Source organism: Odocoileus virginianus, chromosome 3, assembly GCF_023699985.2.
Source record: "Odocoileus virginianus isolate 20LAN1187 ecotype Illinois chromosome 3, Ovbor_1.2, whole genome shotgun sequence".
In the NCBI taxonomy this organism is placed as follows: domain Eukaryota; kingdom Metazoa; phylum Chordata; class Mammalia; order Artiodactyla; family Cervidae; genus Odocoileus; species Odocoileus virginianus.
The window spans coordinates 85189377-85215956 of record NC_069676.1 but is presented as its reverse complement, the minus strand read 5'-3'; the positions used below and the strand labels follow the sequence as shown (position 1 = coordinate 85215956).

The 26580-nt window shown below is 41.2% G+C and overlaps 2 long non-coding RNA genes across 2 annotated transcripts in view; both read left to right on the top strand.

Moving 5' to 3' along the window:
* The first annotated feature begins 12552 nt into the window (after positions 1–12552).
* LOC139034466 (uncharacterized) overlaps positions 12553–26580 on the top strand; it is a 53002-nt gene continuing 38974 nt past the window's right edge. The window contains exon 1 of the long non-coding RNA XR_011486999.1: positions 12553–12716. This is a non-coding gene — a long non-coding RNA (uncharacterized lncRNA). The remainder of the gene's footprint in view (positions 12717–26580) is intronic.
* Positions 14123–25009, top strand: LOC110150240 (uncharacterized). Its single transcript, XR_011486997.1, has 2 exons — positions 14123–16333; positions 24735–25009. It is a non-coding gene; the product is annotated as an uncharacterized lncRNA (long non-coding RNA).

Below are 26580 nucleotides of genomic sequence, written 5' to 3'. Positions count from 1 at the left end.
CTTTCCCAGCATGTCACGATTCCAATTAAACTAATGATTAAGGATTTCATTGTTTCATATGTCTCTCCTGCTTTCACTTAAACTCCACGACAGGAGGGACTGCTTCTATCTTGTTCTCTATAATATGACCTAAACCAAACATGGTGTCTTCCATAGGTGATTAAAACTATGTTAAGTAAATGATCTATATGTACTTAAGAATAGAGTTGATACTAATTTCTCTCCACTTCATTCCTTATATTCCACCCCCTAAACATTTTAAGAGTGATATTAGCCTGTTACAAGTTTTCTTTTAGCCTTTCTTATAGTGATGATACAAAACCCTGGCATGCTTCAATCCATTGGGGTTGCAAAGAGCAGCACACGACTCAGCGACAGAACAACAAAAACAGCCTAATGCCTGTATAAAGAAGTTTTAGTACCACACTTGCTGGAAAAATGTTATCACTCTTCTGTAATTTGAAAGAAATATTTACAGCAATATACTCCACATACTTCTAGTTGTTGCCAGGGATGGATTTTATTATTGGGGTATAATTGCTTTACAGTGTTACATTGGATTCTTCTGTGAATTAGCCATATGTACACATATATCCCCTCCTTTTTGAGCCTCTCCCCATCCCTCTAGGGCATCACAGAGCACTAAGCTGAGCCCTATGCTATGTAGCAGCTTGCCACTAGCTATCTATTTCACACATCAGGGACCTACTACTTTAAACTCTTATTTAAAATTATGAGCGAATATCAGCTGAAATATATGAGTAAAGTTAATTATTTAGGCTTCTCCCTGGCTAGTGGTTGATACAACTGATTTTACTTTTACCTGAAGTAAGTGTTGTAACAGAAATTTAATTTCTGGTTGTAACAGAAATATTAATTTTGGCACCATAAGCAAATTAGGTGTGCGTGTGACTAGCTTCGCAATCTAGCACAGCTAATTTACTAAGGCGTTCCCTTGCCTATATAGCCCTCTTATTTTATCAATTCAGACATAAGGTTTGAAATCTTTAAAACTATAGACAATGGAAAAAAAGACTCCTACAGGAGCAAAAGCTGAATGCCTGAAAAGTTAGCTTTGGATTTAAATAAACCATTCTCAGTGTTTAGCAATCATAATGCAAAAAACATTCTTCAGCATATAAATAACCCATTTTCTCATTGTAATTGCTTTTTCCTTGTGAAAACAAAATCAAGTAACCTCTGTCATGTGAGACTATTTGCTATTCAGCATTCTTGGGGATTGTTTCATGCAAAATCATTTGCCCACAAATCAGCATCAGCAGTCAGATTAGTACAGAATTTTTTAATACATATGATCTTAAGGATTAAGATGGTCAACAAAGATTCAGGCCCTGAATTTAAAACTTTATATCCAGCATCTAACTTTAGTCTCAAACCAACTGTTTGCACCGCAGTGGGTTATTTCATTGCTGTTGAGTCACTTAGTCGTGTCCAACTCTGTGTGATCCCCAGTGACTGCTGCCCGCCAAGCTCCTCTGTCCATGGGATTTCCCAGGCAAGAATACTGAAGTGGGTTGCCACATCCTTCTCCAGGGGATCTTCCTGACGCAGGGATTGAACCCACGTCTCCTGCCTTGGCAGGTGGATTCTTTAACCACTGAACCATCAGGGAAGCCAGGCTCATTTTATTATACACTCATTATTCCCATTTCCTGAAGCTTGGAGAGATTAAGCAACTTTCCCAGTGTCACACATTTAGTATATGTTAGAGTCAGGAAGCAAACTCAGTTTATTATATTTGATTCCGAAGCCCCAATTTTTAACCATTATGTTCTAGTGCTTAGATTTAAATAAAACCCTATATCACCTAATGTTCAAATACATAGGACTTATATCCATTATACTTTTAGACGAATTCAATTTTACACTTACTCGAGTTCATCTCAGGTGCCCTTGGCCTGCAGCAGCTTGAAGCAGGGTTTCAGTTCCCGGCCAGAGACTCAGATCTGGCTGTGGTATTGAGGGCGCTGAATCCTGGCCACAAGACCACCAGGGACCAGTGGCCAGTGACAAGGCCCTGGGCGGTCAGCTGTGTGGAAAGGCATTTCCACATAGAGATGGAAAGCAGTGAAACGAGTGTAGTGTTTATTAGGAGGAAGACAGTACATGTGGCTAGACACACAGTTGGGCCCAGAGAGTCGTGTCCTCGTGGTAGTTTGAACCATTTTTATGGGGCATTTCTTCTGGGTTTCCTGTAGCCAATCATCTTGCTTTGCCTGGTTCTGAGTCCATATCTGATATTTCTCAGGGTACCCGCCATGTGTGCATGCTCACCTCTTAGCCCAGATGGATTCTAGCAGAGGTCTGTCTCTGAGTAGACTGACATCACTTACCGTGAGGTGACAGCCCCCCTCTTTAGACCTCCAAGGAGCCTTTCTGTGCACATGTTGTCAGGAAGGTCTCCTTGATCTCGAGAATGAGGAATATGTGGTCTTTTATCTCTTATCTGCGCAGGGCCCAGCCTCCTCTATCAACCTACTTTTATGGAGTTTCTGTCCACAGGGGAGAAACCATTCAGCCTGGGGCCCACTGATCTGTCTCAGGATTACGTTGTTTGTTCCAGATCTGGGAGAGGAACTCAGATGCCCTGATTTCCATCCCAATTATTTCCCAGTGATATTATGATACTTCCAGTTATAGAGCTTATTCACATACATTTTACTTGTGATATAAACTAAAGCAATATTACCGGGCTCTATGCTTAAAGAAGTTGTTGTTCAGTCATTAAGTTGTGCCCGACTTTTGCAGCCCCAGGGACTGTAGCCTGCCAGGCTCCTCTGTCCATGGGATTTCCCAGGTAAGAGGACTGGAGTAAGTTGCCATTTCCTTCTCCAGGGGATCTTCCCAAAGAGATCTAAGCCAGGTCTCTTACATTGACAGGTGGATTCTTTACCATTGAGCCACGAGGGAAGCTCCAAAGAGGTTACATACACCAGAAATTAAAAAAAAATCCTTAATTAGTTGGACATCTTTGTCTTATATGTTTAACTGTCATTCACACGGTTAACACCCTGACCATGATCTTAAAAAAGACATCTTCTGGGACTAAGATCTAAACCTCCAAACTTTAAATCAACCAAAATATCAGCACTCTCTTCATTCCCCACCACCCCCCTCCATCTCTCATGCCAGAGAGAGAACTGCTAGTGAGAAGAACATCACACAGAAATTCTACCCTAGTTCATTATGCCTAACTTTTGTACTATTTACAGCACACAGTAGAAACAAGGAGAAAAAATAATCATTACATAGCAACAAAAGAGTGAATTCCTATTGCAGATTTCATTTTTTCATCTGAAAAGTTTTTTTTTTTCTAAAATTAATTTTTTAAAAAAGATAAGTATGTCCCTTCCTGGCATTTCCAAAGATCCACAGGTCATGAAGGTCATGATGTATATCTGAGATTTATGCATCATGATCTTCCTTGTAGCAAATCTTACATAAGCTGCACATTTTTAAAAATTACCAGTAGTATTACTTCTTATTAGAAATCCTAGTTATATCTCCCAAACCCCTTCAACAGCCAACAAACAAAGCTTAGTGGTAGAATGAGTAATTATTTGAACTACTGTTATTAGACTTTGATAACTTTTAGGAACATGATGGATTTTTTTCTTGGGCTATTTTATTCCATGAAGAACAGTCCAGAACTTCTTCCTTGTTTCACAGATATCTATTTTCTGATTACTTTAGTAATCTCTCCTGGTTCTTCTCTGAATCTTTCTAGATTCTCCATAAGCTTCTACTTATGGATTATTGTACTAGTGTGCTCAGGGCTGAGAGCTGGAAGCTCTATTACCTTCCATTCACTCATCCAACTTCTACTGTCAGGTTTATGACAGGCACTGACAATAAACATGAAAAGCAGTGTCTAACTCAAGCAGAGCCTGGATGATTGTTACCCAAGTCATTTCTTCCTGGGTGCACAGCTAGACCACTGTTCCCAGTCCTTCTAATTAGGTGTGGCTGTGTGCAGGAGCCCAATGACTTGTGGGCAACTAGTCATGTGTGACACTAGCAGGCCTGACCCATAACACATCCTTCCCCTTTGTCAAAGTAAACAGGTATTGAAACTGGCTGAGCCACAAGATAGAACTTGAGACCTCGACTTCTGCTTGGAGAAGAGCCACCCTTGACAATTAGCAACATCTGTTTTGGACTTCTTATGGGCAAGAAATAAATGCCTATTGCATTAAAGTACTTGGATGTAGGCGTTTATCTCCTACAACAGCTTTCTGTGGTTCAGTCACTAAGTTGTGTCCAGTTCTTTGCAACCCCACAGACTGCAGCACACCAGGCTTCTCTGTCCTTCACTGTCTCCTGGAGTTTGATCAAACTCATGTCCATTGAGTCGGTGATGCCAAATAACCATCTCATTCTCTGTCACCTCCTCCTCCTCCTGCCCTCAATCATTTCCAGCATCAGGGGCTTTTCCAATGAGTCAGTCTTTGCATCAGGTGGCCAAAGTACTGGAGCTTCAGCTTCAGCATCAGTCCTTCCAATGAATATTTAGGATTGGTTTCCTTAGGATTGACTGGTTTGATCTCCTTGCTACAATATTTCTATAATAGCTAGCAGTTCCCTAATTAATACATGGCACTCCAAACCAAACAGGATGGTAGATTTAAAAACCACCATATTTATGACAACAGTAATATATGAGTATAGATCAAATAATTTGCTTTATATGTGTGAGGGTTGATACTGGCCTCAGATGGCAAAGGATAAGGTCTAGAACAGACCTCCTGCAGTGTCATCTCCAGTTGTTTAGATGCAGATTACTTTTTCTCACTTAAGAACAAAATAAAGCAAAGGAGATTGTCCAGCATGAGCTGAAAGAAAGGAGGGCCAAGTGTGGAGGTTTAGGAGCCACTTACATTTCAGTACTCAACTAAATAAAAAGAGAAACTAAGGGAGGAAGACGAAGGCAACTCTGATGCAAGCCTTCAAGTGCCAAGTAGTGCAGTCATGGCAAGCCCTTGAAATGCTACAAGAAGGCCCAGAGGCTTCCATACTTACTAAGGCAAGAGCCTTTGGAGACCTTTTGGGGGAAAGTGTAGTAGAATGCAAGAAAGCCAGCTTACAGTGACTGAGAGGGAAATAAAGATGTGGAAGCATGAAACGCTACTGTTCTATCTGTATGAATGAGGGATGGCTGCCACGAAGGCAATGACACTGAAGATGAAAAAGTTTGGGGATAAGGGGCGAACCCTTAAATGAGCCATGAGATAATGTGAGGCCTCTCTTTCCATTGCTCAGAATCACTGGTAGCTTCCAGCACATTGGCTCTGAGATGAAATCATTTCTCATGAAGGATTCCACAGAGAAAGTCCCTTCCACACTAACCATTCTGTAATCTTCAGAGCTGGTGGGACCACCGGCAGGAAACTGAGAGGAGACGTCACCAAAGAGAGAGCCGTAAACTCAATATACGCATTAAACATTGATTTACTGGATATACCTGTCTTCTCTGAAAAGAAACACTGTATCAGAAGCTTGAAGATAAGTGAGTTTAGTGAGGAGAAATTAATGTTGAAAGGATTGTTTTAGAGGCCAAATAGCACAATGATTTTTTTTGCTGTTGCGTTTTATTGTTTCAGTTTTCTTTAATTCTCTCAAATCCCAAAGGACGAGTATGTGAGGTACAAACCAAGTGCACTTGATTTGCTTTTTTATCTTGTGAATTAATGGTGGCGAAAAGAAGCCATTTCTCATGGGAAAACAATTTGATTTTAGACTATCTATGAATGCATGTTGCTTCATTCTTACTTTTCAACTGTTTTTCAAAGAACTTTTTACTCTAGTCCATAATTTAAAGAAAATATTTTGTATTTCAATCCCACTAATTTTGTGTCATTTTAGTCAAATCAATAAAAAAAGTTTCCCTTTTTGTTTCTACTTCTCTATGCTTCTAATAAATTACTGCTACTTATCTGCTTTACTAACGTAGACAGTCAGTTCAGTTGCTCAGTTGTGTCCAACTCTTTGCAACCCCATGAATCGCAGCATGCCAGGCCTCCCTGTCCATCACCAACTCCCAGAGTTTACTCAAACTCATGCCCATCAAGTCGGTGATACCATCCAGCCATCTCATCCTCTGTCGTCCTCTTCTCCTCCTGCCCCCAACCCCTCCCAGCATCAGGGTCTTTTCCAATGAGTCAACTCTTCGCGTGACATGGCCAAAGTATTGGAGTTTCAGCTTCAGCATCAGACCTTCCAATGAACACCCAGGACTGATCTCCTTTAGGATGGACTGGTTGGATCTCCTTGCAGTCCAAGGGACTCCCAAGGGTCTTCTCCAACACCACAGTTCAAAAACATCAATTCTTCAGTGCTCAGCCCTCTTCACAGTCCAACTCTCACATCCATGCATGACCACTGGAAAAACCATAGCCTTGACTAGATGGACCTTTCTTAGCAAAGTAACGTCTCTGCTTTTTAATATGCTATCTAGGTTGGTCATAACTTTCCTTCCAAGGAGTAAGCATCTTTTAACTTCATGGCTGCAATCACCATCTGCAGTGATTTTGGAGCCCCCAAAAATAAAGTCTGACACTGTTTCCACTGTTTCCCCATCTATTTAAGATAGTTTTATTCTAGTTTTGAGTGCTTCATAGAACAAGAACTGACAAGAGATCAAGAATCAGAAAAGTCAAGTTGGAGACCTAGCTCTATCTTACACTAAATGTGCAGAGCTTCCCTGTCTGCACCATGGGAAGAATAAATGTCCTTACTGGATGATTATGAGATATCTGTGAAAAGGGTCAATACAAATACAAGCTAACTTGGACTTCTAAGAGACCAGTGGGATAATACCTTTAACTAACATGAAATAACCTCATTTCTACAAATAATGTCTATTGCATTAGGTAAACAGCAAAAATCACGCAGCAAAATGAAGTGAGTTTTAAGAAAACTTCCTTTCAAGTTCACCACAGGGATTGTTACTATCTGGGCAAATAAAAGGAAAGTGAGATTTGAACAAACAGTCTCTATCTTTCAGAGTGAAATGTTGACACCAGTGAGCTAGTCACATGATCCCGATACTGCCAGGGAGCCTGGGGAATGCAGAAAGCATGTGGATATTTATGAGCCCTATAGTCTCTAGCCCAAACCTCAATTTTTTTAAGCTAAACTGAGAAAAATCTTAGCAACTTTCTCAGTGTAGTTCTTTTAAGACTGAGTAGCATTAGGAAAGATCAGTTTCATCTCCTTAGGTTTCTTGAGCAAAAGCTGTGGAGACTGCTTCCTTGCTTTGACTACTGTAAATAGTCAAATAAACTATTTGCAATGAACACTGCAGTGAACACTGAGGTGAGTGTATCTTTTCAAATTATAGTTTTCTCCAGATATATTCCCAGGCATGGGAATGCTGGATCATATATTAGCTCTATTTTTAGTTTTTAAGGACTCTCCATACCATTCTGTATAGTGGCTATTCCAATTTATATTCCCACCAACAGTGTAGGCAACCTAGATGTCCACTGATAGATGATGGAATAAAAAAGATGTGGTATATATGTACACAACAGAAATTACTGAGCCATAGGAAAGAATGAAGTAATGCAATTTGTAGCAACATGGATAGACTTAGAGATTATCATACTAAGTGAAATAAGCCAAAGACAAATATCATATGATATCACTTATATGTGGAATTTAAACAAAAGATAAAAATGAACTTATTCACAAAACAAAAATAGACCCACACATATAGAAAGCAAATTTATGCTTACCAAAGGGGAAAGGGTGGAGGAAGGATAAATCAGAAATTTGACTCTTGAGAGTCCCTTGGACTGCAAGGAGATCCAACCAGTCCATCCTAAAGGAGATCAACCCTGGGTGTTCATTGGAAGGACTGATGTTGAAGCTGAAACTCCAATACTTTGGCCACGTCATGCGAAGAGTTGACTCATTGGAAAAGACCCTGATGCTGGGAGGGATTGGGGGCAGGAGGAGAAGGGGATGACAGAGGATGAGTTGGCTGGATGGCATCACAGACTCGATGGACATGGGTTTGGGTAAACTCCGGGAGTTGGTGATGGACAGGGAGGCCTGGCGTGCTGCGATTCATGGAGTTGCAAAGATTCAGACATGACTGAGGGACTGAACTGAACTGAATATGGAAAATAACCAACAAGGATCTACTTACTATACAGCAGAGAGGACTATACTCAGTATTTTGTAGTAACCTAGAAGGGAAAGCATCTGAAAAGGAACACCTGTATTTAGCTGCATCACTGTGCTGTGCACCTGAAACTGACACACCTTTATAAATTAACCACACTTCAATAAAAAAAAATAAAACTCAAATTAAAAATAAAAGCTATGGGAAATAATAGACACGGTGGGGTGGGGGTGCAGTCATGGGTGATGACTGTGTGAGTCACATCTGGAGCTCTGCATTTTAAGGTTCCTTCAGGTTTTGTAGAGATGGCACTAGAGAGCAAAGGCCAGGGTAGAATCCTAGATCTGGTGCCAGGATTGGCTTCTCAGCTCTCCTGAACCCATGATCAATTAGCCCATGAACCTAGGCTGCAGGTTTGAGAGCCCCTCATTCTTGAGGTCAAAGTGTTGTTTGATGCAGCCCTAGGAAAGTGATTAGAAATCAGTTGTCATTCATTTCATAATTGTAGGGGTAGGACACTTTTTGTCATTAATCTGAATTGAGAGATAACTTTTTTCTCAGAGAATTCATTCTCCAAACTGAGAAAGAACTGGACAGATTCAAATATATGACCAAAAATGAGATCCTTTTTTCAGGTCTCTCTGCTCTTCAGAAGGAAAAACAGATAAGGAATGAACTACTGTGAAACAGGTATCCTAGGAAGAGTCTAGAATAGTAATATATCCATGCCTCACTCCAAAATCACTGCAGATGGTGACTGCAGCCATGAAATTAAAAGATGCTTGCTCCTCGGAAGAAAAGCTATGACCAACCTAGACAGCATATTAAAAAGCAGAGACATTACTTTGCCAACAAAGGTCCATCTTGTTAAAGCTATGGTTTTTTCCCATAGTCATGTATGGATGTGAAAGCTGGACTGTAAAGAAAGTTGAGCACTGAAGAATTGATGCTTTTGAACTATGGTGTTGGAGAAGACTCTTGAGAGTCCCTTGGACTGCAAGAAGATCCAACCAGTCCATCGTAAGGGAAATCAGTCCTGAATATTAATTGGAAGGACTGATGCTGAAGCTGAAACTCCAATACTTTGGCCACCTGATGCAAAGAATTGACTCATTTGAAAAAACCCTGATGCTGGGAAAGATTGAAGGCAGGAGGAGAAGGGGACGACAGAGGATGAGATGATTGGATGGCATCACCAACTCAATGGACATGAGTTTGAGCAAGCTCCAGGAGTTGGTGATGGACAGGGAAGCCTGGCGTGCTGCAGTCCATGGCGTCACAAAGAGTTGACATGACTGAGAGACTGAACTGATGCCTCATGGCAGCCTCATTACAGCCTGTTGCCCAAAGTAGGGTCACAAAATTAGACAGGAGAAGTCAGCCTACCTGCAATTTTGCTTCATTGGGAAATTTTAACTGATTTGATTTTCAGCTGGATTTAAATCACTCTGTTACACGGTCCGCCACTGGGACAGGCAGCTGGCCTATGTCTGTGCAATAGCACTCCAGGCAGAAATAATCTTCACAATATTACCTCTCACTCACAGCAGGTGTCTCTAAGGAGCTCCAGCACCAAATTCCATTTAGCAGGTAGAAATACAACACTTTCATGCTCTCAGTGCACTGAGAAACAATTCAAACGTAACCATGAAGATAGCAATCGTTTTATGACATGGCCATTACATTATCTCCATTGTTGCAATGGCGTTTCATTGGCTACCACTCATCAATAGACTTGTGTGGTTCACAGGGATCTAATAAATTGCAGCAGATGGAGTTCTGAGTCTCCTCTGGAGAGCTGACTAATCCTACAACCTGTGGAACTGCTTTCTTTACACTTATGGCTCGGCCTTTTTCAGAGGCTGAAAATGAATGCGACAGGGAAACGGACAGAAGGCAAACTAGTTGCCAGAGTTGAGACGTTCCTCTTTTGTCCGTACTCTTCAGGAGCTGGATCTTATTCCAAACCATAGTGATTTCTTTCCCGTGCCAGGCACACCCACTGCTTTTGTTTACACTGGAAATGAGAACTCTGCACAGTACCTTGATGAGCTAAACTCAGTCAAGGGACATTCCTGGACCCTCCCTCTCATCCAAACCTAATTACCCTCGCCAGATCATTTCTCCCTTTCTGGTTAGTCCTATCAGACTACTCAGGCTGCCATAACAAATACTGTAGACTGGTTGGTTTAAACAACAGGAATTTATTTTCCCACAGCTCTGGAGGCTGAAGTCTGAGGTCAGAGTACCAGCATGACCAGGGTTTCCAGCAAGGGCCTTGTAAATGGTTGCCTCCTGGCTGTGTCTTCACATGACAGAGGGAGAGACACAAAGCAAGCTCTCCGGGGTCTATTCTTCTGAGGCGTCTAATTCCTAATTCTCTTAAGGGCCCCACCCTCATGATCTCATCCAAATCTAATTACCACCCAAAGGCCCATCACCAGATACAATCACACTCAGGGTTAGGGTTTCAACATACTGATTCCGGGCAGGACACAATTCAGCTCAAATCACTAATATAAGACATGAGTAGGAGGACTCTACCCGTTTCCTAATGAATCTCCAGGTTCCTCACCAGACCCTATAATCTATTTTCAGAGATTGATTTTTTAAAAACACATCACTCCACCATTCAAAAATCCTCCAGTGACATCCAACCATGTTTAGAAACCAATGTTCTGTGGACTAGAGGTTTCTGTAGATTCAGACCTTCTTCCTCCTTCCAGTTCCGTGTTGTTCACCTCACTGGCCACACCAAGTTTTTTATCACTTCTCACACACATGCGAAGAGCTGACTCTTTTGAAAAGACCCTGATACTGGGAAAGATTGAAGGCAGGAGGAGAAGAGGATTACAGAGGATGAGATGGTTGGATGGCATCACTGACTCGATGGACATGAGTTTGAGTAAACCCCAGGAGTTGGTGATGGACAGAGAGGCCTGGCGTGCTGCAGTCCATGGGGTCGCAGAGTCGGACACGACTGAGCGACTGAACTGAACTGATACACATCGACTCACTTCTCCTTCAGGGATCCACAATTGCTGGCTACCTGGTCTGGAGCCCACTTTTCTAGATCTTTGAATGGCTTGTTTCCTATCTTCATCTTTCCTTTCTTAATTGTCACCTTGAGGCACTCCTCTTCCTCTAATTCTCTCTCACTGTATATTCTGGTTAATGTAAGCACTGTGCCTTCAGAGGACTTCATATATGAAACTTTTTTTTTTTTTTCTCTTCATAGTCTCAGTGACTGGAAGAGTGCCTGGCATGTGGTAGGTACAAAGCATTTATTACAAAACCTAAATTAAATATGATATAAGTGCCAATAGCTTGCACATACATTGTCCCACTTTATTTCTTAGACATCTCAAATTACAAGTTTCCAAATTGATTATCCTGTGAAATCAAAGTCTTCGCCCATGTTCCCTGAATAGAATGGTTCAAGCAACATCTGGAAGTCACCTTTCATTTCTCCTTCTCCCTCCACTCCTTACATCCAGTCAATAAGCAATCGTCTTACTCTATCTCTAAAACACATCATGAATGTATCCTCTTTGCTCCATTTCTATCACTACTATTCTTGTCCAAGGGTTTCCCTTGGTGGCTCAGACAGTAAAGAATCCACCTGCAATGTGGGAGACCTGGGTTTGATCTCTGGGTTGGGAAGATCCCCTGGAGAAGGGAACAGCTACCCATTCCAGTACTCTTGCTGGAGAAATCCATGGACAGAGGAGTCTGGGAGCCTAGTCCGTGGGGTCGCAGAGTCAGACATGACTGAGTGACTAAGCACATCCTTGTCCAAAAATGCCATCATCTCTGGCCTGGAACACAGCATCTGACAACAGATCTTCCACTTTCATTCTTGGCACATCTTCCCAACTATATTCTAAGCAGTAGCCCGAGTGATGCTGGGTATTTCATAGCAGCAGTGAATGGGTATGTGGTTCAACTCTGTGCTACTCTGTGGGCCTTGAAGATGAATGAACTCAGCATGAGTTTTGTCTCCCTTGGAGATTAAAAATGAAAACCTGTTCATGTAACCACCCTATAAAAGTGTTGAAAGATTTGTTCTCATTTGCCCTTTGAATAAAGGGCAATATCCTTACCGGCCACCAGGCCCTCTGTGGTCTGGTTCTGCCACTTTTACACTTTCAGCTTGTATAGTTCTCCTCCAGCCTCTCTGGGTTCTGGTTGCAACAGTGTCACAGCCCTCTGAAACTGCCGCTTGCCTCTCCCTTCAGAGTTCTCACATAGCAGCTTCTCTGCCTAGGAAAAAGTCACTCTCATCTTCAGGTAACCACTGCTTCTTTTAAGCCCTGACTAAATGTCACTCTTTAAAGATGCCTCCCATGAAACAGCTCATCACAACTGATTCTCCCTAATGCACTCTCCTCGCAGCACTTGCATTTAGCTTTATCATGATTGATAATTACAGACTCATCTGTAGCTGCCCAAGAGCTGCTTCTGCCATGAGATAGATGGTAAGCTCTACGAACTCAGAAGTCATGGGAACATGTTAAAAATAACAGACCACATCTGCTGTATCCTCAAGGGTCGAGCTGAGTACCAGGTAGGCCGTGGGCATTCATTATTTATTATTATAGCCAAAATAAGTGAAACACTCTCCCCCACCCCAGAAAGTACCCAAGGGACTTTTATCTCTGCTCCCTTGGATGGCTTAAAATAAAGTTCGATAACAGACTACTATAAAATATATAATACACCAAGCAACAGAGAAGGGAGGGGTGTTTCAATCATGACTTACATTGAAATTTCTTTCTTTTCTGCTCAAGAACAAAAATTTCCTGTACATAGTATGAAAGAATCATGTTTTCTGTTAAGGAACTTACTTGCATTGAGTAATTATTTGCAAAGCATCAATTGTTCATTTGCAAAGCCCACCTTTCAGATCTATTCTTTATGATGATAAACTGCCAATTTATTAAGGGAGGCATTGGGATTTCACTATCAGAGTGAAATGATGCTACACAAAGTATGAACACGCACGTCTTCTACCCAGTGATTCAGTTCTTCGCCAACACTACTTTGCCATATGTAACAGGGCTTCGACATAGACTTTTAAAGTCCAAAATACTATTTTGTTTCAACAACAACAATTATTATTATTACTACATCCACAAAAGTCTGCACGTCTAAATGCAGGTATTTTTAATCAAAACAATACGAAGTAGCCAAGCATAATAGATATTCTGAGACCAAGTTTCAGGCAATTGGTTAGGACAGATTGCAAGTTGAGAGTCAGAACGAAGAGAATATCCCAATCTGGGTAGACAGTTTACACAGGGATCTTGGGCTGATAATGATTTTATATACTTAAATGGCTAAAAAACACACTAGAAAATAATCTGTGATATGTAAAATTAGTATGAAATACAACTTTCACACAATGATGCCCATTCATTTGCATGTTATCAATGTCTTTCACACTATAACAGCAAGGTTAAATAGTTGCAACATAAATTTTTAGAACTGAGCAGAAGATAGTAGATCATGTTATAATTAGACAGTATTCCTAATGTTATTTCTGATTGTGACCCACTTAGGATTGCTACCCATAGCTTGAGAAACGTTCGTTTGAATTTGTTTCTGCAATCCTGGTTGCATAATAAAGCAGTTAGGAAGTTCTTTAAAACTACTTGCCCCCCACCTCCAGACTCATCAAGTCAAAATCTCTGCATCTGGGTATTGGTCTCCAAATAAAAGCAAACACCCAGCCCTCTCAGGGTGATAGGATTGAGAAGCCCAAGTTGAGAAAGAATCCCCTGGATACTCCAAGCTTGCTCTTCAGAACAGCAGCGTCAGCACTTGGGAGTTTGTTGGAAAGGCAGAAACTTGGGCCCCAATCCAGACCTACTGAATCAGATTATACTTTTTTTCTTTTTTTTACAAGATGCTCAGATAATTTGCATGCACACTAAAGTGTCAGAGGCAGTGATCCAAACCCAGGAAAAGTTTGATTAAGCACTGCAGCATTAGGCTGTATTCTCCTCATTGTTATGGAAAGGAAAATGAACATATCTGTCTCTGGTTAGTATTGGATTTGGACCAGCAAGGGCAAAATGTATAATGGCAAAGAGTAAGATCGTATCCAGAAAGAAAAGCTATTTCATGGCTGGGAGTTTCTACCTGCAGGCGGCCATCTGACTTCAAAACAGGGGAATCTGGGAGCTGGATTCCAAGAACATAACAAGAGTAACTTTGATGTGCCAAACCAACCAGACATCTCAACTGGGTCCAAGTGTGTTCTAACCCTGCCCTGCTCTCTCCTGCAGCTGCAAGGGGGCCCATGACACAGCTTTCTCTGATCTCAGCCTCTGCACCTGGGCCAGAACCAGACTGATTTCTAGGAACCAGAGTATCAGCTATTTGATCAGAAACATCCATGTTTTAAAGGTCAAGTTCTCCGGTGCATTTCATCCCAGTGAGATCAAAGGCCGAGTTTGAATTCTCTCTGGTCGCTGAATCTGAGGCTTCCCGGGGACACAGTGAGTCACGGAGGAGCCACGGCGGGGTGAGGTTTTCAGCAACCTACACAAACTCCTTGGCAACTGGAACCTTGGACGGAAAGTTTTCCCTCTGTAATTTCCTCGGGCCTCTTCTACAGTTTAAACTATTTGTGTTCTCACAGCATTTCCAAATGCTGGTTTTACCCTCCACTGACCTGAGCGATTCTATTTGGTGCTGTTGTTAACTTTTTAAGTGCTGCTAAGAGACAACATTCAGTTTCGGTTTTTGCTTCGGTTTTGTTCTGTTTTGGGTGGAGGGAGAAGGTGTGAGTGGAGTTACTGGATTTAGAAGCAGGCATTGATAGACATTCGGTCAAATAATACTAGATCTAGACATCGGTGTTAGAAGCCACCTTTTCCCCCTTAATAGCTCCCTTCCAAAGCAATATACAAAAGATAAGAAAACAAATAAAAACCAGATCGAATTTAAAATGACCGCATCTGAACTTCTCTGGAGAAGTTTACACAACTTCCCTTGGATGTTTTTGCTCTCAGTCCCACTGGTCAGAGTGTGCAATTCCCAGGGCAGTAGTTCTCAAATCGCCAGGAGAACCCATCTCGCCTGGGAACTTGATAGAAATATCCAGTCTTGGTCCTCATCCCAGACCTGCTGCATCCAAAGTGCTGGGGCTCCAGGCCAGCCCTCCAGGTGATTCAAGACATTCTAAAGTTTGGGGACCTCTGTTCTAAGGAACAAGTGAATTCACATCAGTTATCACTTTAACTGGTCTCAAGTGACGGTTGAACTTTCTGGAAACGCGATTTACTAATCCCCACTGCCTTTGGAGAAAAGGTTGACTTTATGGAAGGCAATTCTGATTCTACGCAAACACAGATTAAGATCAATGTTTTACGGTCCCCAAAGCACTTTTCCAATAACAGCTAAAAAGTTATATAAACATGGCCAAACCTGGTTAATCCTCAGAGTCACCTCCTGCATTGGTCATCTTTTGAAGATGATGTACTCCAACGGACATGAATCTGTTGCAAGGGAGAGAAAAATCTGCTCTCATTTTGCGATTGAATTTTAACTCCAGTCAATCAACTAGGTAAATTAATTTGGAAAGGATTAAAATACTTCCAAACAAGGAGGAGTTCATCTGTCAAGATTCAGTTAGCAGAAAGAAACCTGTTCCCCCAACTAGTGCTTTAAAAGTTGAAAGGCAAGAAGTGAGCCTGCAAACACATGCAGAGATACAGTCACTGCCCAAGTTATGTTTGCCCAGTGAGCCACAAAATATGGCCTATCACGAACTTCTGTACAAAGTCAAGGCTGAAAGTTGCTGCCCAGTCCTTTGGGACAGCAGTATTTCCTAAAGGACAGTAAGCCCAACATCGATATAGGCTCTAAGCAGAAATATCTTGAGATTACACTTAGGTGTATGAAGCATTGCTGAACAACAGCAAAGGGATTAGAGGCAAATTATTTCCCATTTAGAAAGCCTTAAGAAATGAAGGCTAAATTTTGAGTAATATTTTAAAGAAAATAAACTACAGGGTTTAGTGGAGAAGCAGGAAAAGTAAATTCCAAGTGGAGAGCATTTCTTTCTTCTTAAATTTACATACCAAGCATTTATTCATCAGTCTGTCATTTGTTCATTTCTTCCTCAACAATCTTCAAACTTGGAGCTCTTCTGGGACTGAAAAATCATCACTGGTGGTAAGTATTCTAACTTATTATTGATCATCAAAGAAACACAAAAGGTTTGGTTGTTATTTACAAGTTATCTAAGTTCTTAAGAGCCTGATATTTCTGCAACAAAATTATAATACTTTTTTAATATGGTCCTTTTTTTAAATTGGAGGATAATTGCTGATTTCTATCATACAACAACATGAATCAGTCATAAATATATATATATACATATATATATATATGTATATATATATATCAGTTCAGTTCAGTTGCTCAGTCGTGTCTGACTCTTTGTGATCCCATGAACCGCAGCACGTCAGGCCTCCCTATCCATCACCAACTCCCGTAGTCCACCCAAACCCATGTCCATTGAGTCGGTGATGCCATCCAACCATCTCATCCTCTGTCGTCCCCTTCTCCTCCTGCCCCCAATCCCTCGCAGCATCAGGGTCTTTTCCAATGAGTCAACTCTTTGCATCAGGTGGCCAAAGTATTGGAGTTTCAGCTTCAACATCAGTCCTTCCAGTGAACACCCAGGACTGATCTCCTTTAGGATGGACTGGTTGGATCTCCTTGCAGTCCAAGGGACTCTCAAGGGTCTTCTTCTCCAACACCACAGTTCAAAAGCATGAATTCTTCGGTGCTCAGCCCTCTTCACAGTTCAACTCTCACATCCATACATGATCACTGGAAAAACCATAGCCTTGACTAGATGGACTTGTGTTGGCAAAGTAATGTCTCTGCTTTTTAATATGTTATCTAGGTTGGTCATAACTTTCCTTCCAAGGAGTAAGCATCTTTTAATTTCAAGGCTGCAATCACCATCTGCAGTGATTTTGGAACCCCAAAAAATAAAGTCTGACACTGTTTCCACTGTCTCCCCATCTATTTCCCATGAAGTGATGGGACCAGATGCCATGATCTTAGTTTTCTGAATGTTGAGCTTTAAGCCAAACTTTTTCACTCTCCTCTTTCACTTTCATCAAGAGGCTCTTTAGTTCCTCTTCACTTTCTGCCATAAGGGTGGTGTCATCTGCATATCTGAGGATATTGATATTTCTCCCGGCAATCTTGATTCTTCCAGCCCAGCGTTTCTCATGATGTACTCTGCATATAAGTTAAACAAGCAGGGTGACAGTATACAGGCTTGATGTAATCCTTTTCCTATTTGGAACCAGTCTGTTGCTCCATGTCCAGTTCTAGCTGTTGCTTCCTGACCTGCATATATATATCTCCTCTCTCTTAAGCTTCCCTTATGTGGCTCTTGTTAGATATCTTATATGTCCTACAAGGTAATTTTTTCTTAGTGAGGTGGAACATTGTAGAGAAGTCCAGCAAAGATTCATTTGGGTATTTTGTTACGCTTTGCAAACTGTATCAATATGTCAAATTTGTTAATTCTAGATATCCTTTAAATTCAAGACATTCAAAGAGGAGCTGTTCCTTCACCCAACAAAACCTCTATTCTTTGACTGGTGTTGACCAGTTTATCAGTGTTGATGAATTACTGTTAATCAAGATAGTCATATCTAGCGCCTTCTTTACAACCTGGCAAACCCACTTTAGCATCAAAATCCTATTGTTTCTACCTTTCTGACATCATCCTGACTTCCCAACTCCTTCCCTTTGCTACTGCAGTAGTTAGTTACAGCCTTTTCCTGCTTTCAGTGTTTTATTCTGGTCAATCTCATCTTTATGGTATAGTGGATGGTCAGACAACCTTTAGCACTTCTTGCTGACGTTTGGCTCATCTCCACCTTTTTATAGTTAGATCAACTTGCACAAGTTATTTCAATACAAATAGATCTTGTTTTTTCACCTGGAAAATGGGTATTATAAAAGTATCTACTTTACATGTATTGCTTGGAAAATTCAGTGATATAATCAACATGAACGACTTGGTGCTCAGTTCATAGCAAGCATTGTGTAAATATTATTTTATTCATCACCCAATCTTTCTAAAGCATATTTTATCACTCAAAATAATCCAGAATGGCTTCCCAATGCCAGCACATTAAATTCTAGAATGTTCATAAATAGCTGATCATTTTATTGGAAAACAGGAATTTTGGAAATCCCTTAGAATAGTGCCCTTACCTTGAGCAACTATATCAGCTACTGCAAAGTGGCAACTAATATTTGGATGCTAATACGGGGGAGAAAACGGGTAAATTAAAAACGCCTTGGGACTTCCCTGGTGGTCCAGTGGCTTGACTCTCTGCTGCCAATGAAGGGGGCCTGGTTTGATCCCTGGTCAGAGAACTAGATCCCACACGCTACAACAAAGGACTCTCAGTGCTGCAACTAAGATCTGGAGCAGCCAAATTAAATAAATAGACAAAAAACCTCTTAATCCAAACTGGAGGATCCACACGCAGGAATCCTCTTCATTCCTTGCAGATGCCATGTGATTTTTGTCCCTAACTAGCCATTGGTTAAACCCCCAACCCACCCCCAGCCTTCACATCCTTCACCACAGCCCTGTGATTGTTTTTTGGTACTTTTCCTGATTCCAGAGAATTTGAGAAAGCTTACAGAAATGTGTACAGCAGGAGAAAAAATACATAGTACCCTGTTAAATAAAATTAAAATTTGAAAATGTAGCCAAAGGAGCCCTCTTAAAATCTAGAATATTCAAACTGATATTCCCTGTGTGTTTGTCTGACCTAGGCCCGAAAGAATACATGTATCTATCTGTCTACCAATTAACCTACATTTTTGTCTCTGTATTTCTACATCTATGTCAATATATAAATTAGGCAGGCAAGTGACTGATGGGGTAGGGGCTGGACAATTAGTCTATATCATTTGATATTGACCAGTAAATTGCTGATATAGTCAGGTACTCAAAGTTCTTCCCAAAGGTGAGTCCACTGCTCTACTAAAACCTGGAGAATTTTAGGGAAAAACTGACACTTCCAAAATAAATTTTGAAGTTGTTCAAAATAAAACTAAAAGTCTTTGAAGAATTGTTGAAATCATGGGAAGGACTGTAGGTACTTTAAAATAATCTTCTGAAGGGTTCACAGAAACTTAGATATGTGGGAAACCTACAGCTCAGTTTCAGGGAAGTAGATTATACAATGAAGTTCAGAACAGATTAGCTGAGACTTAGAATATAAGATTATTTTTCAGGAAAGTAGAACAAATCCACTTCTCAGTATAAAAAAGAAAGTGAAGATCCTTGCCACGCTGTAATGTAATAAAAACATTATGAGAAACAGAGAAAAGCTGTTTTAAATAGTCGCTGATGGTGGGGTTGACCACATGTCCTGTTTTGCCCAGGACATTCCAGGTTTATGTGTGTTGTCCTGCTGTGATTGTTAGTAGCAGTCTCTCTTGATCTTAAGTGTCGTCCTTTATTTATTTTTAATATTTATTTTTATTTGTTTACTTTTAAAACTTATTTGTCTGTGCTGGGTCTTCCTTGTGGCATGTGAACCTGCAGTTCTCTGACCAGGGATTGAAGCCAGGCTCTCTGCAATGAGAACATGGAGTCTTAGCCACTGGACCACCAGGGAAGTCCCTGAAGTGTCTCACTTTAAATGATAAATTTTACATTCACTCTATAAATGTTTTATATTACTTATATTATTATACATTTACTATGTTTACTTATTTGCCTGATTAGCAGAACTCTGACTGAACTATCTCCTTGGGCTGGAAACAAACCACTTTACCTTTCCAAATGAGTGTTGCTTCTAGGAGTTGTGGGAGCTTCCCAAGCTTATTATATATATAATGATAATTTTGTGTGGATCTGGAAATTCCAGAGACCCAGTAGGAATTAGCATTTTGTTCTTTCATTGATAAAACACTTCTAAACGACCTCTGGGAAGGGCTGGGATTGCTGGCAGAAGCTCAGGGCTGCTGGGAACAGAAAACTAAGCAGCAGGCCCCTTGAAGTAAGGATTAAGGGGAGTGTATTAATCTCATACCTATGCCCTTCACAGATCCTTGTGACATCAGTATATTGAAAGGTCACAAGCCGACTGTGAAGATTAATTAAACCCTTGGTTAATTCTCTAAATCCAGTTTCCCATAAAAAGTCTTTCCAAGTCCTTGTAACTTGAGGATCTCTCCCATTCATGAGCTATCTAGAAAATCAGTAGAGACTTCTGCAAGGCTATAGGGAGAGGCCTCACACCCAGCCATTGGAGTCCAGTATTTCAGTGGAATACTGCTGACTTGCATATATGCAGGAACTACCCATAGCTCTTTACAGAGATGTCTTCAGAGAGAGTTCTAGTTTGTGCCACCAAGTCCTGTCTGTGTTTCATGAACCTGCATCAGAAAACTATTAACATGGACCATAAAGATAGGATTTGTTTAAAAATCAAAGTCTCAAGCTATTTTGAGGGAATAGCATCCTTACTTTAATCTCAAACTTCATACACTTCAATGAATAAAATATGTAAGTGATTATATGAGATGACATGTGAGAATATTCCTTGTAAAGAGGTTATACAAATGGAAGACATTATGGTTCAAATTTTACAAGACTGAGTCTCCCAGATACCTTGGGATGCTTGGTCCCCAGTGTTGAGAGCTAAACTGCAGCTATACCAGTAGAGGTGATGTTTAGCCTCCTGCTCTCTGAGTAAATGGGTGGGAGGTGGGGCAGATGTTGTTGCAGGCTCTTGTCTTCACCTTACCCTCCTCAGCAAGCTTGTTTCAGCAGTTAGGTGAGTGAGCAGACTTCTTCTGAGGACAGGGATGGGGGTGGGGGTGGGGGTGGGGGGTGGGTGGGCGGTTAGGAGTAAATCCTTACTCTGCTTACCTGGTGTTTTTTTCCTCTTTGCCCAACAATTTCACCTCAACTTGGCATGTATTTGATTTCTCTTATGTGAGTTCAACATTTATGCTCCTAAAATTGAACTCTTGCTCCTGAAGCCCAGAGAAGCAAGTGACAGAAAAAAGAAAGAAGAAAAAACCACCCTTGCCCACCACTCCCCACCCCTGCAAAAAAAAAAAAAAAAACAAAGGGCAGAAAAATTAAGGTGGAACAGAAAGAAAGCTGGAAGAGGCTAGGGAGGAGAACATTGAGGTGGAAATCTTTCTTGACTAAAGATTTCAATTATTCTGGGTTTCAGTTTCCTATTCTGTAACACAGGAGTAATCAAGCAATCAGCTTTTAGAAAAGTTGGGAGGATTCTATAAGATTAAGTATGGGAAGAACATGAAGTAGTGCCTAGAACATTCCCAGCAATCAATAATTATTATATTAAATGGTTATAAGAAGGGAATTGGAACATAAGGAATAATTTTTAAAAATTGCCTATGGATCAATCTATCTTTAGCCAAAAATAGCTCCCTAAAAAAAGCAAACCATAATCTCTACTCTTGCTGACATGTGTGGTAGAGAAGATGTGCCTTCTGGCCACAATTCCTGGTACCCAGAACCCAAATATACAGTGAGTATGTACAGATTTTCTTCTTCTGGATCCCAATTATGAACCTATGGTTCTTGTGTGTGTGGCCATAGGTCTTCTATCACCCTTGGTTTACTTTTCAATAAAAATGACATGATTCATCGAATAACTCAGGGCCTTTTGCAATGGAAATAATTAGAAAGTAGCCAGAGATGCCTCATGGGTTACGTCTGATCTTACTGAAGAGTCACGCCCTGAATCCCAAGGGCTTTGGGGTGCCAAGCCTGAACAGCTGCCACCTGGGTTCTGGATTCAGCTGGTTTGATTTTGGATGGTGTAAGAGGCCACAGAAAAAAGATAGATCACAAAAGGCCTTAACAAATCCTTTTCAATTATAGGTGTGGTGTTTTCAGAATAACCCTGCTTTCAGGGAGCTCAGCTCCACCCAGAGGAGAGAGGTCTGTAGCCAGTCAAAGAGAAATGACTTTGTAATCTGCATATAGAAACACGGAAGAAGGAAGCTGATGCCTCCATCTTTACCCTCAGGTGCAGTCTTCATATGAAGCAGGCAATTATATGTTGAGCCAGAAAACCCCAAGAAATGTATTCTAAGCATACCAGATCCTCCCTTAGGATGGATCTCTGAGTGGATCCTCTCTGGTCTCTTTAATCCTGTTCCTACCCCAGTGGAGGGAAATTCTGTGCATTAAGTTATAATCTTAGTTACAATCTAGCAATAGAAGCAGATGAAAGTGGTATTCCTGCATCCTTTCAACCAAAGAAAGAGTTACCAATTGGGAATATGTTTTTCATATATCTAAATAGCTGAAGACACACCATCTGCCAGGAAATGGTGAAATACCTATTATCTTGCCCTGTACCATCTCTTGAACCTCCTTTGGTACTACATGCATACTCTTCCATAGGTCTTGTGTGAGGGACCTGCTATCAGGTCAGAAGATCATTATGGAAGGGAATAATCATGCAAAATAGGGGCTGAAAAAGACTTCCAAAATTTCTGTTGGGCTGAGTGGTTCTCGTTGTTACCTGTATATTAGAATCACCAGAGGAATTATACAAAACTGCCAATACCAAGCCCTTCTCTAAGAGACTCTGATTTGATTGTTCTGGGGTAGAGTCTGAGCTCAATAATGAATTTAAAAGGAAAGGATAAGTGTATAAGTAATCAATACATTTGATTAAATAGCATACATAGAAACTAAACAACTTTTCTAGAAAGTTGAAACGGAAGCAAGTATTTTGAGCTATGATCTTGGTTTACTCCTTTTCGTGTTCTGAGAACTCAATTTATAATGGGCATGGGGGGGGGTTGCCCCTTGCCACCCCCAATTCTCTGGGGATATGAGCAGAGTGTCCTACAAATCAACTCAATTTTGATATTTTATTTACCCAGAGATAGTGCCACATTCCACACAGACAGTCCCACAAGACTGTGTCCCACCCCACCCAACCTAGGCTCCACTGAGACACTATAGCAAAGCCAGGCTATCACCTGTGGTTCAGACCAGTTGGCTACCGACTGGAGGTTCCAGTGATCCCCTATTTCCTTGGGTAAAAAAACTTGCTAGAGTGGCTTACAGAATGCAGAGAAACATTTTACTTACTGGATCACAGGCTTACTGTGAAAGAATATAACTCAGGAACAGCCGAAGGGGGAGATTCACAGTGCAAGGCCTGGGAAAGGGAGCAGAGCTTCTATATACTCTCCCTGACTCGCCTTGTGTTCAACAACCTGGGAGCTCTGTGAATCTTCTCCTCTGGGTTTTTTAAGGAGGCTTAATTACAAGGCAAGATTGACTAAGTCATTGGGCATTAGTGAGTGACTCAACCTGTAGGCTCCCTCCCTTCCCTGCCTTAGGTGGGGGAGGGGGGGCTCGTCTCCCAATTAACTTAACAGAAAACACCTTTGTCACTCTTACCACTCAAGGAACTCTATGCTAGAAACGGGATGAAGACCCAAAACATATTTCTTATTGCAAATCATAACACCACCTCCACCTCACTTTGGTGAATTGTACAATGCAATCAATCAAAAAATAAAAGTTGAGTACTGGCTCAAAGGTTAACTCAGAAGATGTCATTGAAAAATCAGTGGCAGCTTTAAAAACACGTTCACAATGCTCTATGATAGTCCTTCTGAAACAGGAGGGAAGGGGGCAGGCCATGACTTTTAACAGAATGACAAAGTCGTTGGATACAGCATAAACTGATTAGAACCAAATGGGTCCAAGATGGCAGACGAGTTGACTTCCACCTGACTCTGAGCCTCCGTATACCCTCATTGTAACACACCAATCTTAACTGCTCAGTTGTGTCTGACTCTCCGCAACCCCATGAATTGTAATTGGCCATGGCATTCTCCAGGCAAGAAAACTGGAGTGGGTAGCGTTCCATTCTCCAGGAAATTTTCCTGGCAGGTTTCAAACCTCAGTCTCTTGCATTGCAACAGATTCTTGACCATCTGAGCCACATGGGCACCACTGTAACACATCGGTAAGCTAAATGACACACCCACAGGCACCATGACAGTTCCAAGACCGACAGAAAGGTAAAAACGGGGGCAGTGGCCCAATTCCTGGAAATCCCTACCCCTTCCCCCAAATAGCTGGAATACTCCCACTCACTAGCTTACGATACTACCAATCCCTATAAAAACTGACAACCCCGTACCCTGGGGCTTCAGCTGGCCCACACTCCGTCTGTGGAGTGTGTTTTTCTCTAAATAAATCCACTTCTTACCTACCACTTTGTCATTGAATTCTTTCTGTGATGAGACAATCATGAACCTGAACCTTGTTAGGTCCTGAGACCAGGTGTGATCTCGGTTAAAAGTCTGCGGTGGGTTCAGAGCCCAATCTGAGTTACAGGGTTTCATTTCCTTTGTGAGGTGGAGCCTAATTTCCCTCTCCTTGAGGATGGATTTAATAAATTGCTTCTAACCAACAGTATAAAGCAGAAGTTGTGGAGATGAAAGTCAGAAAAAGGCCCCGTGGTGCTCTCTCCCCCTCAGGAGTGCCCATCTTTCACTCTAGGGAGGACAGCTGAAATGGGTCGGGACGCTCGGGCAGCCCCGTGAAGCCCACATTCTGGTGAACTGAGGCCTCTGCCAGCATCATCTGAGGAAGCCATTTTGGAAGTGGAGCCTCTAATTGTGGTCAGCTCATCAGACGACTCCTCACCAAGTTGCAGCTCTGGCTGACAGCTTGACTGCAACCCCTTGAGATCTCTTGAGCCAGAAGCTCCTAGCTAAGCTGTTCCCAGATTGCTGACAGAAATTGTGTGAGATAATAAATATGTGTTGTTTCAAGATGCTAAGTTTTGTTTGTGTAATTCATCATGCTTCAGTTGATAATATAACTGAAGGGGCTTCCCTGGTGATTTAGCCTGAATCTGCCTGAAATGCAGGAGATGCAGGTTTGATCCCAGGGTTGGGAAAATCCCCTGGAGAAGGAAATGGCAGCCCACTCCAGTGTTCTTTCCTGGGAAATCCCATGGACAGAAGAACCTGGTGGGCTATATAGTCCATGGGGTTGCAAAGAGTCGGACATGGCGGAGCAACTTTCACTTACAAGCTTACTTTTCCAGGCTTTAATACTTACAGTGTTCTTGCCCTTGTTTATTACCATATATTGTGTTTTCCTTGAACTGTACCAGCAGTGGACCTTTAATCTCCATTTGTATGAAATGACCCAGCCCCTACCAAAGTTGATTGAATCAGAGGTTCAACCTTGATTCAAACTAGAACAACCTGAGATTCATTTGTAAGAATTAAGAACTGGGCCTGGGTTGAAGTATTCTCTTAAATGGAGGATAGGTTGGTACATGTTGTCAGCCACATTTTCTTCCATATCTACCTGCAAAGCACAGAAATCGCGCCTGAAGGGAGAGAAAGAAGTAGAGAAGACAGCTCCATACCATGACCTGTAATTTTGTAATAAATTGTCAATTTCCTCATATCATGGAAGCTGGTTACACGTGAATCTTCCTGCAACCAAAAGGACCTGTCACACTATTCATGTTCATGATTTTATAATTTAGGTATACTAACATTAAAAATGATTCAAACTTTGTCTATTGCTATGATAATAAGGTTTTAATAGCAAAGCATCTATTCTCCTGCACTTGAAACGATTTTCTTTTTCCTAAATTGAATAACTTTCCAGAGAAATGGCATAAGCGAAAGAATTTATAAACAACATCTGTCTAGCTCATGTTATTGGTTATTTGTGTAAAAATTTGTCTTATTACTCACACAAGATAATTTTTTTACCCTTTGGAAAAGAATAATCTATGATTTCCTGTAAGTAAAAGAGCCAGGGAAATTTTTTTTATTTTGATCTAAGTTGTTTCTTCACTTGTAATTATACCTACTGTTGTTCCATTCAACCAAGAAAAGTGTGACTTGGTGTAAAGCTTTAGAATAATTTAGATTAAAAAAAGTTTCAACAGCAACAATTTGTAGTTGTTGCTTAGCTGCTAAATTGTGTCCATCTCTGTGAATCCAAGGACTGCAGCTTGCCAGGCTTCCTTGCCCTTCACTATCTCCTGGAATTTGCTCAAACTCATGTTCATTGAGTAGGTGATGCTATCCAACCATCTTATCCTCTGTCACCCTCTTCTCCTCCTGCCCTCAATCTTTCCCAGGATCAGGGTCTTTTGCAATGAGTCAGCTATTCACATCAGGTGGTCAAAGTATTGGAGCTTCAGCTTCAGTGTCAGTCCTACCAATGACTATTCCAGGTTGATTTCCTTTAGGATTGACTGGGTTGATGTCCTTGCTGTCCAAGGGACTCTCAAGAGTCTTCTTCAGCACCAACAGAAAGTCAATTTAAATCAGAAGAATTGTTATACTCCCATAAGTCATTGAAGAGATACAGA